Genomic DNA, 20,703 nt, shown 5'->3' with positions numbered 1-20,703 from the left:
TAGTTCCGTAACACGCGTTCGTACGCATATACGACGTAACAAAAAAAACTAATTCTTGAAGCGTTATATCAGATATTCATTTTGAAAACGTGTCTACTCGATAACCACTAAGATGTATTTTGTAGTTTCTAAAATGTTGGGTGGTGTATAAGTGCCAACCAGTATTCCGCATCTTCCTTTAATAATTTCTATTGTTACTTCTTATTGGTAGGATCTTCTATAGATTTCTAATTCTAGTTCTTGTCGCTATTATTTCATCTTTTAATTCTGTTATTAATCTTTCAATTTCATGTTATGTAATAGTTGTTCATCTATGGTTGTGTGTTGCATAAAGTATCCACGTCTTTATCTTTTCTTGTGTTATATGATATGTCTAAACTATCTTTTCGTGTTAATGCTTTTGTTAATAGTATTATATTATTAATTATTTGTGTGAACTGTTAATATTTATTGAGTGCGATTAGATCTGTATTCGATTGTTGTATTAATCAGTTTCATTCACTTTTGAAACTTCTGACCAAATATTTTTCCACATTTACATGGTTTATTATTGTGTTTTTATAAAACGCCATGTATTTTCTGTGTTTCCACGTTTCCAAATATGTTGTAGTTGAATATTTTTTAGTATTATAATTATTAATAGTATTACTATGATTATTCGTTGGTAGAGTTTATTAAGATACCATTTATAAGCTTTTTCTTACAGTTTTTGTAGCTTATTGTGTTTATTTACGATTTATATCCGTTGTGTTTTGTCGTTTTTGGTAAATAAACCTATTTCATCATTATTATTTATATAAATCGATAAAAACTAACCAATACGATAATTTGTGCCCATTGGTTGAATTATCTTATCGAAAGGTTTCGGAGAAAATTATTATTTCACACACACACACATACACCCACATCACAAATAACAATACTCAAACGAGGTGTTACGTGTTGAAAGCATCGCTTGCCTCGAGGTGTATTTTTGGTTCCGAGAACTTCGCAAAAAATGGGAAATCGATGTGATAGTTGACATTATTTTCCACGTCCACTGATCTACAATGAAATTGCAAAACATAAACAGTAAACTTATATTTATTGCTACATAAAAATGACAATGGAAAAATGATATAGACGATATGTATATTAATTGTATTTTGATGGCAATTTGTACTAGTTTTAAATAGCCGCCACCAACTGGCAAATTCATTTCTAATATCTTTTTACATGATCATTTTTAATGAACACTTTAAGATATTGATTTCGGTTGTTGAAAGTTGTAAGTATATGATCAATTTAAGGTCATTTCTTTACTTTTACCCATTCCATTTCGACGACGTCACAACAAAAGAGGAGAGGCGTCAAAACGTCCAGAATTAAGTCCTCGTTGAAATTCGTGCGTTAGTCTTCATAGTCTAGGCAAAATAAACAGTACCCTTGCTGCCGAATTAAAAATACCTCGACGTACCGAGCACTACAACGTAAAAAAATGGATCCACTAGGAGCTTTCGCGATAGAAAACTTTCAGAGCAGTCGCTAAAGATATTGATCAGTAAAAGTAATCAACGACTCACGGGCCCAGAGATTGCAGCTCAGAGCAAAGAATCTTTGAGTACTTGAGTAAAAAGGAGATTGAGAGAACCTGACTTTTTTAGAATGGTAGCAGTGAAGAAGAACGGACGACTGTAAAACACGGCGGAGGTTCTTTAATGGTTTGGGGATGTTTTGGAGAAAGGGAACCTGATGAAAATTGAAGGGATTTTGAAGAAAAAGGTTATAAAAATATTAACGGAAAATCTAGCACGTTCTAACCAGCGCCTGATAGGCAGAAAATGCATCTTCCAGCATAACAACGATCCCAAGCATACTTCGAAACTATGCATAGAGTATTTGGAAGAATTGGAAAGGAAGAATGTACTGAAAGTGATGATTTGACTGTCACAGTCGCCCGATTTCAACCCGATTGAGTTGTTGTGGGACATGGAACGAAATAGACGACGATTATTTGTAGAGATTGTTACAGAGAATGCCACAATTGTGCAACGAAATAATAAAAGCAAAAGGGAGTTTTGTTATTACTTTATTCTTATCTATATTTGTTCTTTAAAACATAAATATTAAAATCGATGATATTGTTTTTATTTACATATCCAATAGTCTTGCAGAAACGAGCAAAAAGGTATTTCATTCAAGTATTTTGGTTTAAATCTTCATATAAAATATTTACACTGTACTACTCGAGTAAAATGGCAATAAATTTCTTCTACGGTCAATTACTAGTGCTTCTACCTTACCCTACAGAACTTTATATCGATACAAGTAACAAATTTAATTCTAAGAAACTTTAGCAAGGACAAACAACCTTCTCGACACCCTTATCTTCCGTTGTTGTCTACTTGTTACTGTAGCCATAAATATATTCGAAAGATACGGCAATCTCAACACCAAATAGAAACTTTAAAAACGTGTTAGGCAGAACTATGTATTACTATCACCGGAAGCAAGGAAATCAACACAAATTTCTAAACCAACGATCAGATTGTGACTAATCAGTTGAAGTTTTGATTGGACGATACAAAAGTAATGTATGGTGTTTTTATGTTTGATAACAAGTGCAACGTCTACGGTTAAACTTATTCTTAAGTTTACAACTTGATTTTAATTCAGTTCCTCTCCATCCTTGTAGCTGAATTTAGATTCTCATTTAATCAGAACGATTTGAATGAAATTTTAAACCTCTCGAAAGTGAGATATACCAATGTTTTGGTAAAGAATAAAGCCATATGGTTAACGATATATAACTAACTACATAGCCGTTCAGTATGATTGAAATATGACCAGTTGCGTACACTTATATCAACCGGAAGTTTAAAATTCTTTAGAAAATAACTAGTAGACGGCGTTTCATAACAAATAATTATGTCATCGCTTTCCATTTAGTGATTATGCCTTACTGTATACTTCTGGATTATAATAACATTGCTTATGTTCGATTTTTCATAAAATAAAGAATGGATACACGTCTGATGAGGTAATTACTAAACAGATCAATTTCCACGAACTTTTTATATTCAATGAAACAATTTTCAAGGGCCCAATATCTGTTGTAAATACTTACAAAAACAAGGGAGAATTAAACATGGTTGGTATGTTAATATAATATATACAGGGTCTTTCAAAACGTTCGCATGCAGTTATATCACTGCATTTAGCGAAAAAAATCGAGTTGCTGTGTTGCTTTTGAATTGGCATAATTCTTGAACATAAATTTAGAATTCAATTTTTCAAAAAGTAAATAATGTATTGTGCTGTATATGAAAAGATCATTTAAAATTGAGTATAATGATACAAATTTCATCCCTATAGGTCAATTACGAAAAAATATATAATGTTTTTATTATGGTAAATGCTTTCAAAATTTCATCACAGTTAGAGAAAGTTCTTTGTGTTCTTTTACAATTCGTATAAAGGTTTTCAGTTAAAAATTAATAGAAACAATTGCTTTGTGCTTTATGTTTATGATGTTCCAAAAAAATCAAGATTAAAGAATTGTTTCTTCTGAGTGTTCCACTGTGGATATATTTTGTGTTTGCATTTATTTCCAATAGTTGCGTTCCGTTTTTTGTTTACAGTATTTTTTGAATTTCTCGATTGTGTTTTCGTTAATATCAATGACTTCAAAAGTTTCTTTCTATTCAGTTTTATATGTATAAGAAAGCAGCATACGTTAATGTTGAAGCCCTTTTAATAAAAATCAAAAATCAAACGCGAGTTTTAACAAAATACCTTTCGTTTATAAGAAATGGTACAGTGTTGTGAAAATAATGCAAAATGATAATTGTACAATAAACCTGGTTAAAAAGGATTTGAAAAAACCGTAATTTTTTCATTTCTCTAATAGAAGTTCCTCACTAATCTAAAAAAATTGATTGGAGACAATATACGTTATTTCAAACTTATAATTATATAAATAAAGCAAACTTCTTTTGTCTTTGTAACTTAATATTTAGTGTAAGTTTCTTTAAATACCTAAATTTTGTCAGATATGGGTATACCAACAACTGCTGCTTAGTCAAAAAACTTGTGGAACGTCTCCAAAGCCAACAAAGCTTCTTTCTTGCTTTTTTGGAATCTTTTCGATGCCTCTATCAATAATTTGTGATCAGTTTCATCTTTACTCTAATTCTCGACAGTTCTACGATTATTGGAATTACTTCAGTCATTTCATGAGCACAAACTTCGCCGTTTCGTCATCACTAGGTCTAACTTCAACATCAACCTGACTGTCACATGGCAGAATGACTTGTATATAATTATACGAGAGTTCTCAGCTTTACAATTACAGTAAATTGGAAATCAGTGATGGATAGAACATTCACATGAACTCAACCTAATCAATTTTGAAAAGTTGTATTATTTTTATTATTACTCATTTAGTAAATATTTTTTTTCACTCATTTTCAACGATATAGTTGAAACCATTCCAAATTATATAAATCATGAACTCAAATTGATAAAAAAATATTTTTAAACAAACTCGTCCGTATAAAACTGTCTGGTATCAAGCGATAGGTCAACACGTACAGTTATTTACTTTTTACGTTGAATTTATAGGAATATTGTTTAATTTTATGCCCCATTAAGATAACAAAAACCAGTACTACGACCGTGAGTTGGTTGATACTAGCAATTCTCGCGATATTCAATTTCGTTTAGCTGTTACTTTCATTAGACACGTATGAACTATTAAGAAAAGATGACTAACTTTCAAGAGATAATAAATTCATTTAGCGATTAGCGATGGGAGCTTCCCAAGTATTTCAATAACGTTCTTTATACGCAAATAAAAAAATCAGGTTCTCGACTATCTACGCAGTTTTGGTGTCATCCAGAATTTCAATATCTTTAATCTCCTACTAAATGTGAGGAAAAACTTGATAGTACCTGTTCTCATACTTATATTTCACGTTATTTGATGACTGTCATATTCTCTCACGATTCCGTGTTAATCTTTTTCAATTGATTAATTATACGTTTAATAGCCGTCTTAATAACGTTTTTTCAAATAATTTATAGGATTAATGGGCGAAAAACGTTTGCTACTTCAATTAATTTTTCGGTATCATAAAATCTAGAAAAGTTAAATAAAGAAAAAATTGATAATAATAAGTTATTTAACAAATTAATAATAATGAATGAATCACTGGTATTTTAGGATATTTTTAATACTTAATTTTAATTTTTTGGGACAATCTGTATACGTATCAACTTAATAGATATTTCTGGTTTCTTATCATGGGCAAAAAAATTTCTTACAAATTTTTTTGGAAGCAAAAATGCACGCGTAAATCTTTACTGTCTTGGAGAATGCATTGCATTAAGATCGAGAACTTTCTAAGCATATTTTGTTATTGTATACTGAAAATTTAAATTTATTTTGTTAATAATGGATGTGCCTCAACGTTTAACAACACATGTGATGAATGAAGAAGCCGCTAGAATCATCGCGCTCATATAAGATGGCCGCAGTCAAATATACGTCGCCGGGGTAATTAGAGTTCAACAAAGCACCATATCCAGAGTTGTTATTCGCTACCAAGACACAGGGCAGCTAACCAGAAGACCCGCACAAGGTCGTGGAAGGGTAACTTCGGTAGTAGATGATCGTTATTTGAGGTTAACGGTGTTAGGAATTAGGCTGCAAACAGATCTGTTGGTTGCTCGTAATGTCGGAATAAGACTACAAACAGATCGAAATAGGCTGAGAGAAGCAGGTGTACGAGCCAGAGTGCCAACTAGAGGTCCACGTCTTACCAGAGAACATCGAGTAGCAAGATTGGAATTTGCTCGAGAACACGCAAATTGGAATATTCAAGATTGGTCCAATATTTTAATCACGTATGAATCAAGATTTTGTCTGTATTCATCATATACTTATACCAGTTTATAGGCACGATCAGGTTGATTTTTGTTAAACTGAAAGCTTCGGTGGTGGCTTTATCATGGTTTGAGAAGGATTTTGTTTCGAGGATCGCACGGAGTTAGTACCAGTGTCACCAAGAAGACATTTGTGACGTTACAATATTGGATTATGTGAAGTTAATGAAACCGTCTCATTTCTTGTGGAAGATATTGGGTACTGGTAATGAGGGGTATCTCATACAGAAGAAAAGTTGATGGAGTGTCCAGCTTTAAACGATAAATACATGTAAAAACATTCCAGAATTATGCCGAGTTTTAAAATTCAATTTCATGGAAATTTCAACAATTTGCGCTGTACAAAATGGGTGTCAATAATCTTTGGCCCTCGCTAAATTTATACTGATGCTAATGTGGTGACACCCTTATTCAACACAAATCGTCGGACACTTTTTCATTTACACCGATTATTGTCCTTACCTCTACCCTCCATATTTCTCACTATTTGTCTAAATTATTGTTCTAATTATTAATTTCGTTAAATCGTTCTAGTTTTATTTGGTGGTTTCCCATCTTTTTTTTAATATATAAAAACAGTAATTTCTATTACTAAACAGATATTCTTAACTCAACTTCTTATTCATTGGATTAATCGGCAATTTAAACATTAAAATGACTGAAAAATTGACCAGTAATTGTCGAAATTTAGTGCCTACGTTTCCGTCATTATTATAGTATTTGTGCAGTAATTAAATTTAAAAAAACTCCGATTGAGTGGTATAGATTGTTGTAAGAAGCCTACGGCGAAAATTTTTTATCTCGTGCGCGTGTTTTTGAATGGTGTAAGCGTTTTAGTGAAGGCCGAGAAAGCACTGAAGATGACCAGCGCCCAGGTAGCTCTGTGACTGTTTCAACTCCGGAAACAGTGACCAAAATCAACCAAATTTTTGGTGCAGATCGTCGAATGAGCAGAAAAATTTTACACCAGGAATTACACATGACTTGCGTGAGATTAGTGCCAAAAAATTTGCCTCTTGACCAAAAGCTCTTACGTCAACGATTCTGGTCATATTTCCTTGAAAAGTTAGAAAAAGATCTGCTTTGAAATGGATCCGATTTGAGTCGATGGAAACGGTAAAACAAAAAATGGTTGAGCTCTGAAAGGCACTCACCAAAGAAGACTTCCAGCACTGCTTCGATTAATGGAAAAAACGCAAGGAAAAGTGTGTGGCGAGGAGAGGGGAGTATATTGAAGGGGAGCATATTAGAATGTAGAATAATTTTTATAATAAAACCCTTTTTCGTAAACAGTATCGTTATTTAATAGCCAGACCTCGTATGTATATTCGCCCCAATGTTAAAAATAAAAGTTATAATCGTAATAAAAGCTCAATTTAATGTTGGGTTAAGTTAATAAAGTGTTTATAGTAATTTGTATATATTTCAGATAGTTAAATATGCCTTGCAAGTTAGTGTATTAGAACGGTAAATCGTAGCCGCCAAGCACAACAGAGGTGAAGTTCATAGAAGCCCACCAAAGAAGCGACAACGTACAAAATCTATTGTTAAGATTGATGGCTTCTATCAAAAATGCTACTCGTTACGTTATTTACAAAATGTACGGGTACATATTTTTCAAAAACATTTAAATGAAGAATCTAAGAACGCGAGCTTTTCAATGATTGTATAGCATCATTATGGGAAATATTGCAAGATAATATATTGTTAGAAAACATTGTATTAAAACTATTATGTTGAAATTAAAAGGGAGATGGATATTTTAAAATGGTACAGTCGGACGTCCCGGTTAAAATTCTAACAGAAGTTGAAAAAAACCAAAGTTCATGGTGCAAGGTATATAAGCATCAATAAATTCTTATTTAGAATTCAATTAAAATCTTTTCAATTTACTGTGACTTGATCAAGTTTTATTTACTTTCACCATATTACATTTCACACATTATGTTACTTAATACCCTGAAAAATTTAGAAAATTGAAAGATTATTGAAAAATGGAACAGCTCAAGAAAGTTCATATACAAATTGAATAACAAGAAACTAAACTTTCTCCGAACATTGTTATTGTGTATAAAATATATATTGAAAGAGGATTCATTATTTTCGAAAATGAAAAAAAAAACGATAAAGTATTTGAAACTGATATTTTAGCTGAAAAATATGAACAGAAAGTACTTCGACTTCCCCATTATCATATCCGATTCTGCCTTAGTTTTACCCATTTTAAAACTCACAAATCTGAATTTTCGAGAACGAAAACAATGCGTATACCAATTTCACGAAAAGATGTCTTGATCCACAACACGTTCTTGCATCTCACAAGGCTAACTGGGACTAAACAACAATCATCAACACCGAAGAAATAATTCACAGTTTAAGAAAACTTTTGACCGGTCGTGTACGTTGAAATAAACACTTTAAACCAAAAGATATCTTGTGTGCCCTTCTTCTACTTAGTTGCTGATTATGTCTCAGTTTTCCAATACTATTTTCTATTACGAAATGATTGCTTCATAAAATAGGCAAATTTTTTTCCAGTTCTTGTTAGTTAAAGGATACCCTTTCGAAACTTTCATCTAGAAAGGTTTTTGAATAAGTAAAATTACCGTTACTGATCTTCTGAAAACCGCAAAAAAACACTCAAGGTCAATACAATCCACTAAAGTGATGTAAGAGCGGATCTTTTCCAAAATGTTAACGGTATCAATTAGGGAAGGTTAAAATCCACTTAGGGAGACTTACATTCAATTATGGAAGGGGGATAAAAAGAAAGAAAATAGGTGCACAAATAAACAAATAAAAAGGTCGACAACTGAGCGTTTAATTCTCAGTATGATAAATTTCAACCTCAAAAATTCAAAAAAAAAAAACAGAAAACGGTATCTCGATCAAAAAGTTATATAAACTAAACTAAATTTGAATAAGATGGATTTTAATTGCAAGAAACAATTGAATTGTCACTTTGAAGGTTGTTTTTTAAACGTATTGATTTTAAAATTTCATGAAAAATGTATTTCATCGTAATTCTCGTTAAATTATAATAAGTAGTTTTTTAATTTTTTAATATCCGTATAAATATATTAACAATTTGATATTTCGACCCTCATTTCAGTCCCTGACAATGAATATGTAGTTATTCGAAAGCTTGGAATACATATTAAAAAAGATGTTTGATAGCCACAGTCCCACCATAATTACGTTAATAAACAAGTTGGCTAGTCAAAATGTCATCAGTCACCAACTAACCTATAAAATTCAAGTGCATACATAACGACCTAACCTAATCTAGCTTATTAATATTTTATATCATTCATAATCTAACCGATAAATATTCGACTCTTTTTATCAAGACCTAACCTATATTGAATTGAATAGCAATCATAATCAATAAACTTCAAATCTTTTTAATAGCTTTGTTAGCGGTAGTTGATTTGAACATATCCGAATTTATTCTTCTGAAAGTTTCAAATGCGCATGCTTTGTTCAGATTATATTCTGAACATGCATAATTCCACGACGATTTATGAACGTCTATATAAACTTTTTGTGATTTGTGGTATCGCAAGATAATCTATTGTTGATAGTTTGCATTCATCTAAATCCTCGTCACTGGATTCAAAGTGATCGGAATCTAAAATTGATTTGTATTCAAAAATAAGAGAATAAACTCTATATAATCACAAGTGTGTAGAAGACCATATTGTTTAGAGGTTAGTTAGTGGTAAATATCACACAAAAGGAAGTAGGACGAATGCGCACTCGCCGGTTTAAAAATCCTTATCCAAGTTCGAGGATACGTTGGACGTATTCGGAACACGTTCGTTATTAGGAATCTGTGCTCCACGAACCCAGAATTTTAAATCCTGGACTTATTTTTTTAGCACCGATAACGCACAACTTTAAACTGCATATTAATTTGATGATATTACATGTTAAGGATCTGTACCGTTTTTCCAATTCCTGAAAATGCACTAATTTTTACTATAATCCGAAACTCCTGTTTTTTAAAATGTTAACGTTATTTTGCACCTCATTCTCCCTTTATCTTTATAATCATTCTAATGATCGTATTATGACAAACCAAGCGTGTCGATGGTGGAAAGAAAAATTTTCGCCGGATAACATATTTAAATTGAAATCGTCATAGAATAACACATTAACGATTAGTTTCTCAGGTAACAGTTACGAAAAACCGTCACATCTCTATGCATGATACAATGTGTTTACATTGACTATTAACACAGACGGATATGGTTTACTTTACAACATTAACTACTTTAAAGATCTTATTTAAAGGTTTTATGAAATGCTGATGAAACTGGTGGAAATCTGATATTAATAATAAATATCAATATTTTATAGGTTCCGCTAACTTTATCGTGTTGACAGCAGAAGACAGTTAAGCGATGATCAATCAATATTATATAAATACGTACGGCACTCATACCAAATTAAGAAATGAAAAATAATGTATAAAATTCGGATTTAAAATTCCGTTTTCAAGAAAAAAAAACGAATAGGGTACAAAAAAGGATCAATTCACGTCTGGTATCCTGTTTAAACCAAACTCCCATACATGTAGGTACATTTTACTCGTCTATTTACGTTTTATAATTTATAATTCAGTTGTAGCATGTTAACGAGGTATAATAATGATTATAGTACTACACTACTATCTTCATTCGTTTGGCTCAGATATCATTTTTATTAAAAGCAGAATCAGTCACTTCATTTTCTTCATCATTGTTCAACCATTCAGTAGTATTGCCAAACCATCAAAAGTAAGCTCTGTGACCGCTTGTGCTAAGCGCACCATGCAACTCGAATTACACGGAATCTCGGATGATCAAGACTATTGTATTGTCTTTACTATATTTCCACTGTACTTTAGACTTTTGTGTATCTATTTGCGTATCCGAAATTCGTAATCATAAATAACTGTTGATCTAATTACTCTAACAGACGAAAAATGAAACTGGATAGCATCCTAGACTAGAATCAACCTATCTGAAAAGAGCTATATCCAATAAGCTTTTTTATGTGATGATAAATTGAATGGAGGATATAAATTTTAATGATATTAAGCAAACAAGGGACTTATAGCCATCTATATATCCTCGTATAGACAACGGCCTTTTCGTTTCTTTAACAAAAACGTTACAAACGGGTACCAGGATGTTCTGACTATTGCTTTGTCTACCACAAATCGAGTTTTGAATCATTCAACTCTTTTTGAACCACATCAAAGGCGCCGGCGGTACTAGTAAGTCTGCATTATAAGGAGACGGATTTATCACAGATTCCAAATTTGGATATTCGATCGTACGTTTTGGAATAACCTTTAGTAATCATGAAAATGATTAGTGGGTTCTTGCTACACTATTGGAAATGCCAAAATACGTGGTTTTTCTCTTTCGTCCACTGAACCAATGACACGCAGACATAGGAAGCCCGTTGTTTGTCTTAATCTATGATTGCACCAAAAAACATGATATACATTTACAGTAAATGGTCTGACTTGTGACTTCACAATGTTACAAATATTGTCAGGAAAAATTTTTGGAAACTGTGGCGTGTTTGACTTACCACTTCTGTGCTTCAAAAAAATTCTTCAACTAAAAGAACTTTTCATGTACAATACATAAGAGAATATTTAAATAGCCCTCACCAAAAACTCTACTTAAAAACAAAGACCAATTAAATAACCCTCCAAAAAATTTACTACCTGCGAACAAAAATATTGAATTTATTAATGCTTTATAAATATTTTTTCTATTAGTTGGAAGGGTTAATATTAAAAAAAAAATTTATTCTATCGCTTCAGCCGACTACTCTAGAATCGACATCAATTTTCAAATGTTCGTACACACATACATAACAAGGCGATGTTTTTGGAAAAATGTACCAAAATTGATTTTATCGTCTTGACAGTGAAGAACTAAATTAAAATTCGTCCTATTTTGCTTATGGTATGAGCTGTAACATTCAGATTCAATACCAACAGATACTTGCTATTTCAATACATTTTAACAAATCGATCTGATAATTTATTATGTTCAAAAATATCAAGAAAATGCGAGTACCTTGAATTTAATTTTAAAATCAGGTCAAATGTCGCCATATTTCTATCACGTGTTACTAATTGAAATTTCAAAATTATTCTAAGAATTTTTTCATTGCTACATGCTACAAGTTATGTTATCCACGATTATTTCTTCATTACGCATTGGAAACTATTCAGTTCAATAACACTATTTAAGAAGAATTAATATCGGAGAAAATTGGAGAAGAAAGGCTTCTAGAAGCAAATAATTATTTTGGTAAATACTATTTATAAGACAAAAATAAAGGAATATGTGCAATTTTTTTGTAGAATGTGGAGAATTTGAGCTATCTCTGAGTTAAGCAAAACAACCCTTTCTGGTATAAATAAACACTTTATTATAAAGTACACAATCCATACAGTATACGTTTCGAGTTTGAAGACGCCACGTTGTTTAGTATTCGTTTGGCAGCCATCAATAGTGAACGTTTTTAGTGTATTTGTAAACATGGAAAAATTGGTCATCGTTATGTGATACAAGACTTTTATTTGACAAGTCTTTTCCGAACCAATATAGAAGCTGAACTAGATTATACTCTGGATGAGACTGCTCCTTCGTTATCAACTGTAAAAGATTGGGTAGCAGAGTTTAAACAAAATAGTACGACCTGCGAAGACCTGCATCGCAGTGGTCAACCAAATGAGGTGTCAACTCCAGAAATGTTGAAGAAAACCTACAAAGTGGTAATGAATGATAGTCGACAGAAAGTGGGCAAGTTAGCAGACATTGTGGGCATTTCAAAAAGTGCGGTACATCGTATATTAATTGACAATTTGGTGATTCCATCGAGTTTTTGGCAATGTTTCGCAGAAATAAAATCGAACTTTTGTACCGTTTTATAATCATGGATGAAACGTGGGTCCATCACTCTACACCCGAAACAAAAACGGTCGCATTCAGCTAAAAAGAAAGTGTTGCTTCATCAAAACAATGCACCAGCTCACACATCCGTTATTGCAATGGCCAAAATCAAAGAATCAAAGTATGATTTGCTACCTCATGCATTCTATTCGACAGATTTAGCTCCCTCGGATTATTCTCTGTTCACATACTTGAAACAATGTGATGGCTTTGAGGAGCCTGACGATTCTAATTATAAAAAAGGTGTTGAACTTATTGTACACATCGCTGGGGAAAGTTTATGGAACTAAAAGTAGTTATTTCCAAAATTTTTGTGTTTTCTTTGTTGGGCCAGGTGCTCTTGCTATCATCCTCGTAAAATATTCAAACTGCGTCGAGTATTTTAAAAGAAAAATGGGATTTAATAAAAAAAAAAGAATTTTTACATCTCAATATCTTCTTATGATTAATTAGAGTATCGGAAAGCAGCAAATTTCATATAATTTATCTCCGTTATACATTTTCAAAAAAGTTTTCAAGTTCTTTGTTTTAATAACCGTTAGTTACGTGAAACGGTTGTTGCGTAAATATGTGGCAATTTACCTGCAGTAAACGACAGTAGAAAGAAGCCATTATCTAATTTGAATCGCCCACGAAGAATCAATTACTTAGAGAAATGATTTAAAAAAACCAGATATTATAATCGATAAGTTGATGTTTACTTTTGTAATCCGCGACCTTTTAGAGGTTTATAAAGATGAGTTTCTTCTAAATTTCCCATTTTTACCGATTGGTTAATTTGAATAGAAATTATTCAGTCGGCGACCATCTGTTATTCACCATAACAACGACCTTGCGTCGCATAACTAAAACTAAAAATTACCCATCAAGTTACAACCCTTTATCAACGTTTTATCACATATTCCAGTAATTAATCAACCATAATAGTTTTGGAAACTGTATCCCAAAAGAATAAACTTTTTCATTAAAAAGAGAATGTTAAGTGACCTTGTTATCTTTATTGTAAAGCGAATCGAGTTTTACACAAAGAAAATTTGATTGCACAAACAATTGTGCAATTAGATTACTGCAAAGATTGATTAATATAAAAAAAATAATCGATTATATAGATTTATGAAGTATCGTTATAAAATAATGATTCAAAAATATATTACTAATTGTCTTAAAACATAATTAAAAAATATATTTACCTTATTCTTTTTAAATATTAATCCAAACGTAATCCAATTATATCTTTGATAATGTATTAATTAGCACTCAAGTATACGTTTTGCATCACACAAACTTTTTATTGTTGATAAAGTAATTAAAAGCACGGTCACTACAACTTTTTATATATCGAGAAGCAATAAAAATAAAAATAGTCAAAAAAGTGATATTAAATCGAGCACTACATGGAAATTTGTTGACGCTTCACTGTATAAATTTAAATTATCCCGATTTCACATTTAATTTAACGTATTTAGTCTCGCGCGTATTTCACATATAACACCACTTTCAATATCCTGAGTAGTACTGTTCTTGTTCTTCAGTCGCGAGTTGCGCGTGCTGTGGATCTCTACGCTGTTGCCATATTTGCAACTACACTAATATTACAAGGAAAAGTATGCAGGTGAACGTAAAATCGTAGTAGGATATATGTAATTGCTGATATTAATTCATATACAACCGGTTATTTTGGTGAATGCTTTGATTTATTGAGATAGGCGTATTCTTCATACTTTTATTTAATTTATTTTGTTGTATCCTTAATCGACATTTAAATATTTCGAATTTTAGCTGAGTAAACATGATTTCTAATTTATTTTCTTATACAATAATAGAACGATCCGAATAGCAATTTCAAAATTTAAATTTTGTTCAAATTATCCCATTGAAAATGAATCGAGGACGAATGGAATTCTGATATTCTCAAGATTTATCATTCACAGCCAGTATTTTAAATAATTATTTTTTAGCTTTCTCTTTGACCCTCGTATAAACACCCATAGCAGTTTTTTTCTCATTTAGAAAGATAATGAAAGTGACACTAGATCAATAAAGTGAAAATGGAGAATTCGATTATAGTCGAGAAGAAGAACAAACAAAAAAGTTTCTGGAAAAGTGATATGAAGAAAATAGAAAAACCAAACTGCGAAAATCCTGGAGGAATGGGATGAAGAAAGCAGAAATAATGGATTGTGCAGAGGTCAAGGAAAAGGGACAAACCGAATAAGTGCTGAAGGAACAAACTGAAAATTCCTGGAGGATGGATATGATAAAATTAGTAATAATGGATTCTGTTATGGTCGAGAAAAAGGAACAAACCCAAAAGTCCTGGAGAAGTGAGGATCAAGGAAAATAAGCAAATTGAAAATTTCTAGAAAAACAAAATGAAGAAATTAAAAACAATGGATTCTATTATAGACGAGGAAGAGAAAGAAAGCACAAAGGTCCTGAAGAAAGGAGATTATAAAAGTAGAAACAGTGGATTTCATCTATTACAGTTGACTTGAAGGAACAAACTGAAAATTCCTGGAGAATGGAGATGAGGAAAGTAGTAACAATGGATTCTATTATGTTCGAAAAAAAAAACTCAAAAGTCCTGAAGAATCAAGGATAAAGGAAAGGGAGTAAACCGAAAATTTCTAGAGGAACAGGATGAAGAAAGTAGAAACAATGGATTCCATCTATTATAGTTGAGTTGAAGGAACAAACTGAAAATTCGTGGAGGATGGATATGATAAAATTAGTAATAATGGATTCTGTTATGGTCGAGAAAAAGGAACAAACCCGAAAGTTCTGGAGAAGTGAGGATCAAGGAAAATAAGCAAATTGAAAATTTCTAGAAAAACAAAATGAAGAAATTAAAAACAATGGATTCTATTATAGACGAGGAAGAGAAAGAAACCAAAAAGGTCCTGAAGAAAGGAGATTATAAAAGCAGAAACAGTGGATTCCATCTATTGTGTTTGAAATGCAGGAACAAACTGAAAATTCCTGGAGAATGGAGATGAGGAAAGTAGTAACAATGGATTCTATTATGTTCGAAAAAAAAACAAACTCAAAAGTCCTGAAGAATCAAGGATAAAGGAAAGGGAGTAAACCGAAAATTTCTAGAGGAACAGGATGAAGAAAGTAGAAACAATGGATTCCATCTATTATAGTTGAGTTGAAGGAACAAACTGAAAATTCGTGGAGGATGGATATGATAAAATTAGTAATAATGGATTCTGTTATGGTCGAGAAAAAGGAACAAACCCAAAAGTCCTGGAGAAGTGAGGATCAAGGAAAATAAGCAAATTGTAAATTTCTAGAAAAACAAAATGAAGAAATTAAAAACAATGGATTCTATTATAGACGAGGAAGAGAAAGAAACCACAAAGGTCCTGAAGAAAGGAGATTATAAAAGTAGAAACAGTGGATACCATCTATTATGTTTGAAATGCAGGAACAAACTGAAAATTCCTGGAGAATGAAGATGAGAAAAGTAGTAACAATGAATTCTATTATATTCGAAAAAAGACAAACTCAAAAGTCCTGAAGAATCAAGGATCAAGGAAAGGAAGTAAACCGAAAATTTCTATAGGAACAAAATGAAGAAGTTAAAAACAATGGATTCTATTATAGAAAAGGAAGAGAAAGAAACCACAAAGGTCCTGAAGAAAGGAGATTATAAAAGTAGAAACAGTGGATTCCATCTATTATAATTGAGTTGAAGGAACAAACTGAAAATTCCTGGAGAATGGAGATGAGGAAAGTAGTAACAATGGATTCTACTATGGTCGAGAAAAAGAAACAAACCCAAAAATCCTAAAGAATCAAGGATCAAGGAAAGGAAGCAAACTGGAAATTTCTAGAGAAACAGGATGAAGGAAGTAGAAACAATGGATTCTATTATAGAAAAGGAAGAGAAAGAAACTACAAAGGACCTGAAGAAAGGAGATTATAAAAGTAGAAACAGTGGATTCCATCTATTATAGTTGAGTTGAAGGAACAAACTGAAAATTCCTGGAGAATGGAGATGAGAAAAGTAGTAACAATGGATTCTACTATGGTCGAGAAAAAGAAACAAACCCAAAAATCCTAAAGAATCAAGGATCAAGGAAAGGAAGCAAACTGGAAATTTCTAGAGAAACAGGATGAAGGAAGTAGAAACAATGGATTCCATCTATTATGGTTGAAATGCAGGAACAAACTGAAAATTCCTGGAGAATGGAGATGAGAAAAGTAGTAACAATAGATTCTATTATGTTCGAAAAAAATTACAGTTTAGAAAAAAAACGAACCAATAAGGTCCTGGAGGAAGGAAATGGAGAAGAGTAGAAAAAATAAATTCTAATATAGTCAAAACAAAAGGAGGAACGAGATATAGAACCATATGTCTTACATGGAAATGGTTGAATATAAAATGTCGAAGAAGAAATTTACAAACAATAAGTTAAAATAACAGGAAAAGTTGATTTAAGTACGCTTCGGAGCGTTATCTAATTATAAGAAATTTGTTGACAAAAATAATTTCTGATTCTAATGCCTAAGGACTCTGAATGCTTATCTGCAAGTCAAAACTGGAAAATATTATTGTTTTTACGATTTGAAAAACTATAATTTTCAAAGTATATAAGTAACAACAGCCATCTCTATACATGGTTACCTCGGAGTAAATATCGTATTGCAAAACCCAGCGAGTACAAAGACAAACAATACTGATTATCCTTTATACTACACCAGAGTAAGAAATACTCAGTTATTGTGTTTCGTATCGGCAGACAATGCAGAGATAATTGAGAAGAAGTGTCAGTACATTTAAAAGCTATAAATGGAAACTTAGTGGAGGCTGTCATACTAATTGTACCAGTCATAAATAAAAATTTAATACGTTCTTTGAGAGAAGAAGCTTCCATAAATTGCTTCCATATATTTTATTATATATGGAGTCTTATTTATTTTTTTCGATTTTATTTCGATGATATTGGTATGAAAGGGTACAGTTATTCATAATATCATGTACGACAGCAGACGTTATCGAAAGAAAACATCGATAGAAAGACGTTACGGTATAAGGGAGGGTTTTATAAAATGTGGTAACTGTCTGCCTCTTATGTTTATCTTGATTTCAGCCCTCTTAGGGACTCGAAGATATCATTTGGCTGTCAATTCTATAACAATAGTTGAAATTTTTGTATTTATGAAAACAAGTTCCATTTCCTCATCAGGTTCGAAATAAAATTTGTTAGTATCAGGCAAAGGAAGTCGGGCATTTTGGAATTATCGGAATGACGGTCATTTTATTGTTATTGCTTTTATTTTTAAGGGAATTAACTGAGCAAGGAGAAAACAAAAATATTGATAGTAGTGATTTCGAAGAAGAGCAAAAAGAACTTTCGATGATGTTTGTAAAAAGAAAAACGCAAACTACATTAGATCTTCTTGACAAAAAGGCAGACACTTAGAAACACAGAATATACCGAATGATTTGACTGACTTAAAATTTTAGTTTAATACGTAACCAATTTCCTATCCATCTTCTCCTAACCCCATTATTTACATGTTAAAATAGCCTCGTTTAGCGCTGTTCGCAATTAGGGGTGGGTAAAATAAATCAAATTTTGTTCATATTTTTTAACTGTATCTTTGTTTTTTTTATATTTATATTGTAGAACTAATTTTATTTTCAAGTCATTATAGTATGAAAAGCCAACAATTTTTTTAAAAGTTATATTATTTGTGACAATATTTGTTACAAATACATTTTTAATTATCGTTTAGAAAGGATCATTTTTAAGTTTTCGACATCATCTACTCGTTCTTGTTTTGATACTGATTAATTGTGATACTAAGAAGATCATAGAAAATTAGAGTAGTCAAAAACGGAGTTAGTATCAGCCAAAGGAAGTCGGGCATTTTGGACTTATTAGGGAGTTATCGGAATGACGGCCATTTTATTGTTATTCATAATCCATACTATCAAATTCAGCCTGATCTATGAACATGACAAACTGGACATTTTAAATGCATCTCATCCAGCTGTGGAATTTTAAGCGGCGTAATATTCAGTATGTAATCGCAACAATATGTTGTTTTAAATATATCAGTAAGCTCTTGAAGACCTTAATTCAATCATTCATTGGGCTTAGATGCAAATAATTGTCGCACTGGTGCCCTTTCAACGTTACCTTCGGACTAAAATGCTGAATGTGGAATATCACAAGGTCAAAGATCTGCTTCCGCGTAATTTTCACAGTATGTGGTTTAGCTTTGTCTTAATCCAAGATAACCTTTTTTTTTTGTTAATTAAATCTGAATATTTCTCCGAAAAACCATCAGCTGTACATTATATACGTCCGCATTGATAGCTGGACCATCTGAAGTGATATCGAGAAATAATAAACCTTCATAATTACACCAGATACACAACAAGACTTTCCGCTGGAATCGACCTCCCTTTGCGACGGGTTTTGGTAATTTTCCTTTGTCTAATCACTGATTTTCCATGTTCGGGTTGTTCACATACATTTTTCCTCTGAAGTAACAATGCATCTAACAAATCGAGGGCAAGGAACTGTTTACACACTCACTCGGTAGACTGGGATCGGCGATCTCACCGATGTTATCGCGTCTCTCAACGGTCTATTCACCAGGCGAGCACGGCCTAGCGTAAGACAAGCAAAGCCACATATAGTTTATAGATAGACCTTGTAAGTTTCACACCAAACAATTGCTTCAAATTAACCTGACCGAACTTCTAACAAGGCACTGCCATCTAAGACCTCTCCATGGGCATCACGGACGTTCCGGAATGCCGTTGGTGCATGGAGGAGGACGAAACCGCAGACACGTCATGTATGGGTGCCCTGCACTCACATGAGCGCTGTTTAAACACTTGGGCAAGCCTCACACCTTTTAGATAAGAAGAGTCACCGCACTAGTTTATTTAAAAAAGTCGAAAACATAAAAAAAATGTACAAACAGATCATATCATATAATGTAATTTGAAATATATTTTGTAAATAAACTAGCAGTTTTATAGAATGTTGAAAGACATCAACAAAATATTTCTATTATTAAGCTGACGTACGTACCGTTGTAATTACTTAATGTCGAGTATTGTAAATTATAACTATTAGAATCCTTTCCCACTACTGTCTTACGGTACAATTTTTTTGTTTTTTCTCATAGAATATATGATATTGAGTACGCCTTCCCTTATTGAATCCACCCTGCGCTTCAGTTAGTATATTTTCTACGAGCCATTACAGTCTTATATTCAAGATTGAGCACCTGGTAAAATACCTTAAAACCCCCTTTGTATATAAGCTTTCCGCACTCAGATGTCGAACGTTAAATTTGATGTCGGTACACCCCATCCGCCACCGATCTTTCGGAATCGTACACAAACATTATTCCTACAATATACAAAAAACGTTTGGCAACACCGACAGAAACTTTTCAGCTTATGCGGAGCTCACTTTTGATATGAACGATATGTTGAAGTGCTTCAGCTCGCTTTACAAATCTCCGGTGTTATCAAAACTACACTCAACAGAGCATGCTGTGTAGGAAAGTAATTTTGAGTGGAGGACTGATAAAATGTGGAATTTGCCACTTGCTTTTCTCGGTCGCAACTCAATCCTTGTGTTCCTTTCAACAGTATTAAGCGGAAAAGACAGATTTTTGTACAGATTATGTGTGTTTGACGGTATATTTTGTTTGTTCTAATAAGCTGAGAGCGTGTCGAGTAACTCCGTCCTTTTTTATACGGATATTGAATGTATGGTTTAGTATTAAAGAGTTTAATTCTTTCGATTATAAGCCTGCAGGTATTATAATTGAA

The 20,703-nt window shown here is 32.3% G+C and overlaps 1 protein-coding gene across 2 annotated transcripts in view; it reads right to left on the bottom strand.

Moving 5' to 3' along the window:
* LOC130898236 (uncharacterized) overlaps positions 1–14,409 on the bottom strand; it is a 173,290-nt gene extending 158,881 nt beyond the window's left edge. The window contains exon 1 of one of the 2 annotated variants that reach the window (XM_057807349.1): positions 14,081–14,409. The gene's annotated coding sequence lies outside the window, so the exon portion shown is untranslated. The remainder of the gene's footprint in view (positions 1–14,080) is intronic. The other variant, XM_057807351.1, reaches the window with a different exon arrangement.
* Between the last annotated feature and the right edge of the window lie 6,294 nt (positions 14,410–20,703).

This window comes from Diorhabda carinulata, chromosome 9, assembly GCF_026250575.1.
Source record: "Diorhabda carinulata isolate Delta chromosome 9, icDioCari1.1, whole genome shotgun sequence".
Lineage (NCBI taxonomy): Eukaryota > Metazoa > Arthropoda > Insecta > Coleoptera > Chrysomelidae > Diorhabda > Diorhabda carinulata.
Note: the sequence above shows the minus strand (reverse complement) of the source record. Positions and strands in the feature narration are given on the sequence as shown.